The sequence below is a fragment of the Elaeis guineensis genome, chromosome 8, assembly GCF_000442705.2.
Source record: "Elaeis guineensis isolate ETL-2024a chromosome 8, EG11, whole genome shotgun sequence".
NCBI lineage: Eukaryota > Viridiplantae > Streptophyta > Magnoliopsida > Arecales > Arecaceae > Elaeis > Elaeis guineensis.
The window spans coordinates 19,150,380-19,157,357 of record NC_026000.2 but is presented as its reverse complement, the minus strand read 5'-3'; positions in this window follow the sequence as shown (position 1 = coordinate 19,157,357).

The window sequence follows — 6,978 nt, the reverse complement described above, 5'->3', positions numbered from 1 at the left end:
ATTCAGTCTCATTGCTCGAAGCTTTGAATCCAACGCACGTAGCATACTCCATGACCACTCCTTTTGGATTGGTAAGTATCAAACCGGTTGGCCCCGAATCCTATTGCATTGGGGGTACCATCTACATGAAGAACCTAGAACTCCTATGATTTGTCATATTCAAATTTTGATGAGAATTCTACCTCTTCAGGGATAGTGCACTCCAAAATGAAGTCTGCAAGTACTTGAGCTTTGATAGGTGGCTAGAGAAGATATTTTACATCAAACTCTCCAAGCTCAATAGTCCATTTGGCTAGCCAACCTGAGGTCACAAGTCGATGAAATATCGACTTGATGGGTTGGTCAATAAGAACGGCTATTGTGTGCACCTAGAAGTACAAAAACAACCTCTTTGCTGAGATTATGAGTGCGTACACTATCTTTTCCAACCTTATATACCTAGTTCTTGCATCATGGAAGACTTGGCTTACGTAGTGTATTGGTTTTTGAAGCATACCTTCTTGTCGAACGAGCACTGAGCTGATTGCTGGGAAGAAACCACTAGATACAAGTACAGCACCTTATTTGGCTCTAGTTTGTTGAAGAATGGTAAGGAGCCAATGTACCTCTTTAGCTCATTGAATGCCACTTGGCACTCTTCCATCCATTGAAAGTTCTTTACCCATTTAAGAGCCCCAAAGAATGGCAGACTCCTTTCGATCGATTTTGAAAGGAATATGTCGAGAGCTCCTATCCTTGCCATGAGGTATTATACTTCTTTGACCATCCTCGATGGGGCCATTTCTCGAAGTGCTCATATTTTCTCCAAATTTATTTCGATCCCATGCTGTGATACCATGAAACTAAGGAACTTGCCAAAGGTGACTCTGAAGGCATGCTTATTAAGGTTGAGCTTCATGTAGAAATATCAGAGTGTTGCAAAGGCCTCTTCAAGATCGATAATATGATGCTCGGCAATTCTATCTTTTATGAGCATGTTATTCGTATATACTTTCATATTTTTTTCGAGTGCTCCTTGAAAACCTTATAGACGGGCCTCTGGTAGGTAGTCCCCATGTTCTTCAGGTCGAAAGGCATGACCTAATAACAAAAAGGATCATTGTCAGTAGTAAAGGCAGCCCTCTCCTCATCCTTGGGGCTATGCAGATCTAATTATAGTCAGAAAAAGTATCTATGAATAAGAGAAGCTGGTGGCCTAAGGTGGCATCCACCAATTGATCGATCCAAGATAATGGGCAACTATCCTTCAAACACATCTTGTTGAGATCAGTGTAGTCGACATATACGCACTACTTTTCATTTGCCTCAACAGGTACTCATTTGCTAGTCATTCAGGATCGTTTATCTCTCAGACCAAGCAGACCTTTAGGAGCTTATCCACCTTTTTTTCTATTGCTCTCTAGCACTTCGATGTAAAACTCTTTTTCTTTTACCTAATAGGATGATATTTCGGATCTATGTTCAGGTGACGTAGGATAACCTGTAGATCTATGCCCAGTATGTCCTAAGCTAACCAAGTGAAGACCTTCAAGTATGATCAAAGAAATAAAGCAACATTAAGAAATAGTGTTTTTGCGATCGAATTTTTTTGATCAAATTTGTGATTGATTTTTGGATAAATATTAATATAGCAATCGATTTAAAATTGGTTGCTAAATTTTTCATCAGAAAGTGCGCTAATATTTTACAATCGATTTTATGATCAATTTATTAAATATAAAAAATAAATTTATAATTTTTTAATATTTTTATAATAAAAAATTGATCATAAAATATTTAAATTATTTATCTCTATTTTTAAATAATTTGGTAATAAATTTTTTAGTTACAAAAAACTGTAATATGTTGCGATTGAAAAATCGATCGCAAAGTTTTTAAATTTTTAAATTGTAAAGAAATTTTATGATCGATTTTTTGATCGTAAATTTTTTTAATAATTTACAATCAATAAATTGATCATAAAAAATTTTTAATTATTTTTTAATTTAAATATATTTATGATTAATTTTTTGATTGTAAAATATTTAAAATTTTATGATCAAAAAATTGATCATAAAATTATTGAGTTATTTTTTCATCTATACATAAGTTTGCAATCAATTTTTCAGTCACAATTTTTTTTTAATATTTTACAATCAAAAAATTGATCATAAAATATTTTAATTATTTTTTAATTTAAATATATTTATGATCAATTTTTTTAATTATAAAATATTAAAAAAATTTATGATCAAAAAATCTGTCACAAAATTCTTGAATTATTTTTTTAATCTATAAATAAGTTTGTCATTTTTTTTGGTTGTAAAATATTAAAAATTTTATGATCAAAAAATTGATCATAAAATTTATCAAAAAATTGATCGCAAAATTCATGAGTTATTTTTTTTTAATCTGTAACTAAGTTTGCGATCGATTTTTTGATTGTAAAATTTTTTTAATATTTTACAACCTAAAAATTGATCATAAAATATTTTATTTTTTAAATTTAAATATATTTATGACTGATTTTTTGATTGTAAAATATTAAAAAAATGTATGATAGAAAAATTGATCACAAATTCTTGAATTATTTTTTAATCATAAATAAGTTTGCGATCAATTTTTTGATTAGAATATTAAAAATTTTATGATCAAAAAATTAATCTTAAATTTTTTTAGTTATTTTTTTATTCTATAAATAAGTTTAGGATCAATTTTTTGATCGTAAAATTTTTTAATATTTTACAACTAGCAAATTGGTCGTACATTTGAATTCTGAAAAAAAATTAATTGGAACCTTGATTTATTCTAAATAAAATTAAATATTTAAATTTTTTTAAAAAAATTAATTTTAAATTATATTATTTTTATAGATCGATTTAGCAACTAATAAATTGGTTGCTAAATCTTCTTTATATTTCCCTTCTCCTCCCAACCCTAGCCATGCCCGAACCCCCTTTTCTCCTCGTCCCCTCCCTGCCGTGCCCATGATGGCCCCCATCTCCTCCTCGACGACCGCATTCTCCCCTCCCCTCCCCCTCTCGCACTCCCCTTCTCCTTCACCTCCCAACCCTAGCTATGCCTGACCCCCATCTTCTCCTCGCCTCCTCCCCGACCCGCCCACAACGGCTCCCCTCTCCTCCCCGACGACTGCATTCCCTCCTCCCCTCTCCCCTCCCACACTCCCCTTCTCCTTTTCCTCCCAACCCTAACTGCGTCCGAACCCCCTCTTCTCCTCGCCCCCTCCCCAGCCCACCCGTGATGGCCCCCCCTCCCCTCCCCGATGATCACATTCCCCTTTCCCACGGTCCCCTTCTCCTTCTCCTCCCCTTCTCCTTCTATCGAACCTCTTCCCCTTCTCTTTGCCGCCACCTATTGCCGATCTCCACCGTCATCGTGCTCCCCATTGTCACTGGCATCGGCCTTCACCGATCTCCCTCAAGTTTTTTTCTTCTCTGTCCTGAGCCGTCCAAAGCACGCCGACCTCCTCTCCTTCTCCTTACCGCCACCTACCGTTAGGTCTTTTTTTTTTATTTGCCGCAATGATGGAGGCATCAGAGAGGATGCCGTTGTGGGTTTTGAACTCTTCCTATGACCATGAGTTGCAAGAAATGGATGGAAAATGTCCTTCGATCTATAGTGGACCACGAGAAACTGAGAAAAAATTGATCACTGGTCCATGCCTCCCTCCATGGACTGCGCCAGCCTTATTGGCATGGTAGACTGTGGTATGCTGCATGCTGGCCCTCCCCCATGCATTTGCTGGACCGTGCCCATCAGCCCAAGTGCGCATCCCACAGAAAATAAAAATAAAAATAAAAATAATATAACATAAAAAAATATATAAAATAAAAATTAGAGATCGATTTTGTAATCAAATTTTATTTTAATAATTTTTAATGAATTTAACGATCGATTTTGCAATCAATTTTAGAAATTAAAATATTATAAAAAATAAATTATAACTGATTTTATGATCAATTTTTTAAATAAAAAATATTTTAAAAACTTAGCAACCAATTATTTTGGTCGATAAATCTATTGCAAAATAATTAATAATTTTTTATTTTTGATCGCTAAATTGATTGTAAAATTATAATTATTTTTTTTATTTTCAATCACAGAATCAATCACAAAATGTTTGCAATCAGAATTTTTGCAATCAATTTTTGTCAGTCGCAAAATAAATTAGCAACCGATTTTTGTTATTTAGCAATCGATTTTGTGGTTGTTAAAATCCTAATTTCTTGTAGTACAAGGTGCCGATGATCCTCATCATTTAGATAGGAGCCAACCAGGATCATTTTGGTCGGATTAGATTCCACTAGTACAATTGGTATGAGATCTTCTACTGGTTGTCCTCTCTATTTTATTAGCTCATCATGGATATCAAGCTCCTCCATGGGCTAAGATTTTGTAAGAGTTCTCTCTTGTAGGATTGCTATGCAACATTCTTTGGCCAACTCTTGATCTCCTCACACCTTACCGATACCATAAGGAGTTGGAAACTTAACTAACAAATGATAGGTTGATACCATAACTTGAAGAGTGTTTAGCCCTGGTCAACCTAAATGGCATTATAAGCGGACAAAGTTTTTGTGACCAGAAAGTTGATTTGGATAATTGACTATCTTTGTGCTTAGCCTGTAGTCACCAATAAGGAGATGACTCCCTCTATGGGTACTGCATTCCAAATAATTCGATCAGATGAGAATCAAGCCTCTTCAGTCGACCTCAAGTCAAATCCATCTTGCAAAAGTATCATAAAATAAAATATCTACTGAATTTTCATGGTCAATTAAGATGTGGCAACATTATAATTTGCAATATTCAAAGTCACTATAATCGGTTTGTCGTGGGGGCATTGTATCCCATGGAGGTCAACGTTGGAGAAGGTGATTTTTTTCATCTTCAATTTTTTTCCTCTTCTACATCCCTCTTCAGCTTGGCTAGATTCTAGGACCGAAAGGTCGAAATGCCCCCTAGAGATCGTATGTATTACCTCCACCACAAGCCTATCCTCTAGGAGGCCTTCAAGCCATGGTGGTTCAGGTTTGGTTTCATTTCGATTTGGCTATTCTTCAACATACTGCCTAAGTCATCCCTACTTGATGAGTGTCTCAATTTTATCTTTGAGCTGTAGATATTCCTCGGTATTGTGGCTATGATCTCGATGGTATCTATAATATCTTCTCTTATTTGACTTGTGAGGTGGGGCTATCATCCTTCTTGGCCTCGATAGATCTCCCTGGTGCTTAATCTCTATAAGTATCTATATTGGGGTTGTATTTAGTGTAGTATAATTTTTGAATATTCAAGATGGAGATCTAGATTGACGGTGTCTAGGTGAGGTCCTCATTCGGTTATCACGAGGAGGTATCCGAGATTGAAGTGATCTTCTATCACCATGGCGGGCTTCACACTTAAGTCCCTTGCTCCTGAGTTGGCCATCTTCCTTTTTTCCTTAGGGCTCATCACTAGGGCATTCTCCATGTCGAGCCCATACATTCTCCACATTTGCATACTTCTCCGCTCTTGCCAATATTTCAGTGAAGTTCTTGCAATACCTCTTCTTGAGTGAGAAGAGGAAAGCATTCTTAAGCATTCCACCTTTGAGAGTGGTCATGGCCACTGATTGATTCAAGTCACGAACTTCAAGGATAGCAGTGTTGAAGTGGCTGATGTACTCTCGGAGAGACTCATCCTCTCACTATTTGATGCTGACAAGCAAGTCTGAGAGATGGCGCTGTCGGCGATTGCTAATGAAGTGAATTGCGAACAGTCGAACGAGCTACTCAAAAGAGCTAATCGAATCAGACTGAAGGCTCGAGTACTAATATCGGACCACTTTTCATGAAGTGGATAGGAATGCCCGATAAAAGATTCCATTAGTTGCTCCATAAAGAAGTGTTAGAGCTTTGAAGTTCTCTAGATGGTCAACAGGATCTGTAGTCCTGTCATATGATTCTACTTGTGGCATCTTAAATTAGGGTGGGATCGGTTTGTCCATAATTCTTTTGGTGAATGAAAGGTCGGCATTAATGTTGAGGTCCACATTATGCTGTTGAGTTTGGCTTTGTAGTGCCTCGATCCGCCATTGCATCTCTTGAAATCTCCTCTCCGCCTCGACATCTCAAGCAGTGTAGGGATCCTAATGCCGAGGAGAGAAGTTGTTTGGGGTGGAGTCCTTCCCTAATCGTAGGGTTAGTGAGCACTTGTGTTGTCCTCGATCGGGGCTCTCAGGTTAGCTATATTGTCTATGCCCTGCCTCAAATTATGAGGAGGTGATTGCTGACTTGTCGGTCGAGCTCAGTCTCAGTGTAGTGCATCTAGAGTAGGCTGAGTTATAGTAGCCTCCTATATCCCTTGCATCACAACAGTCAAGATGTGCACCTGCTAGACAAAGCCATTAAATTGGTCATTAGAGGCTATTGGTGCAGGCTGAGCAGGTGGTGATGGTGCTTGGACTAGTTCAAGCACCATGGCTTCTTACAAAACATTATTGGATTGTGTGTCGTTTGAGCAGCGGGAGATATTTGAAGCTCCTCTTTGTGACCTCATAGCAAAATATTCTCTCTCAAAATGAGCTTTTGGCAGTAGGAGCCCTCCTTCTAGCACCAATCTATTGTTATCAAAATCCAAATCGATGAGGTCTAACTAATCTCCTTGGAGGAAGATAAGGTGAAGGAGTCTTTGGCAGAAGACAATCGAGGTGCCACTAGAGATGTTGTCTCCGAGGAACTAGAGTTGGACCTGCAAAAAAGTTCTTAATCAGAAGATTTTCTCGTAGAGACCTTTCGACACTCAAGTCAGCTATAAATTAGAGAACAGAATAAGAAAGAATGGCATAGTAGAGCATCTTGAGGCTATCAAAGATTTATCTGGGGTTCCCTTTTTCTCCTCTATTTATAGAGGGTTTGCTATGGTCACATTCATCGGGGATGTTGGCCGTTTTCAGAAGTGCACGTGAATCGTGCTAGCAGGGATCACACTCCACTT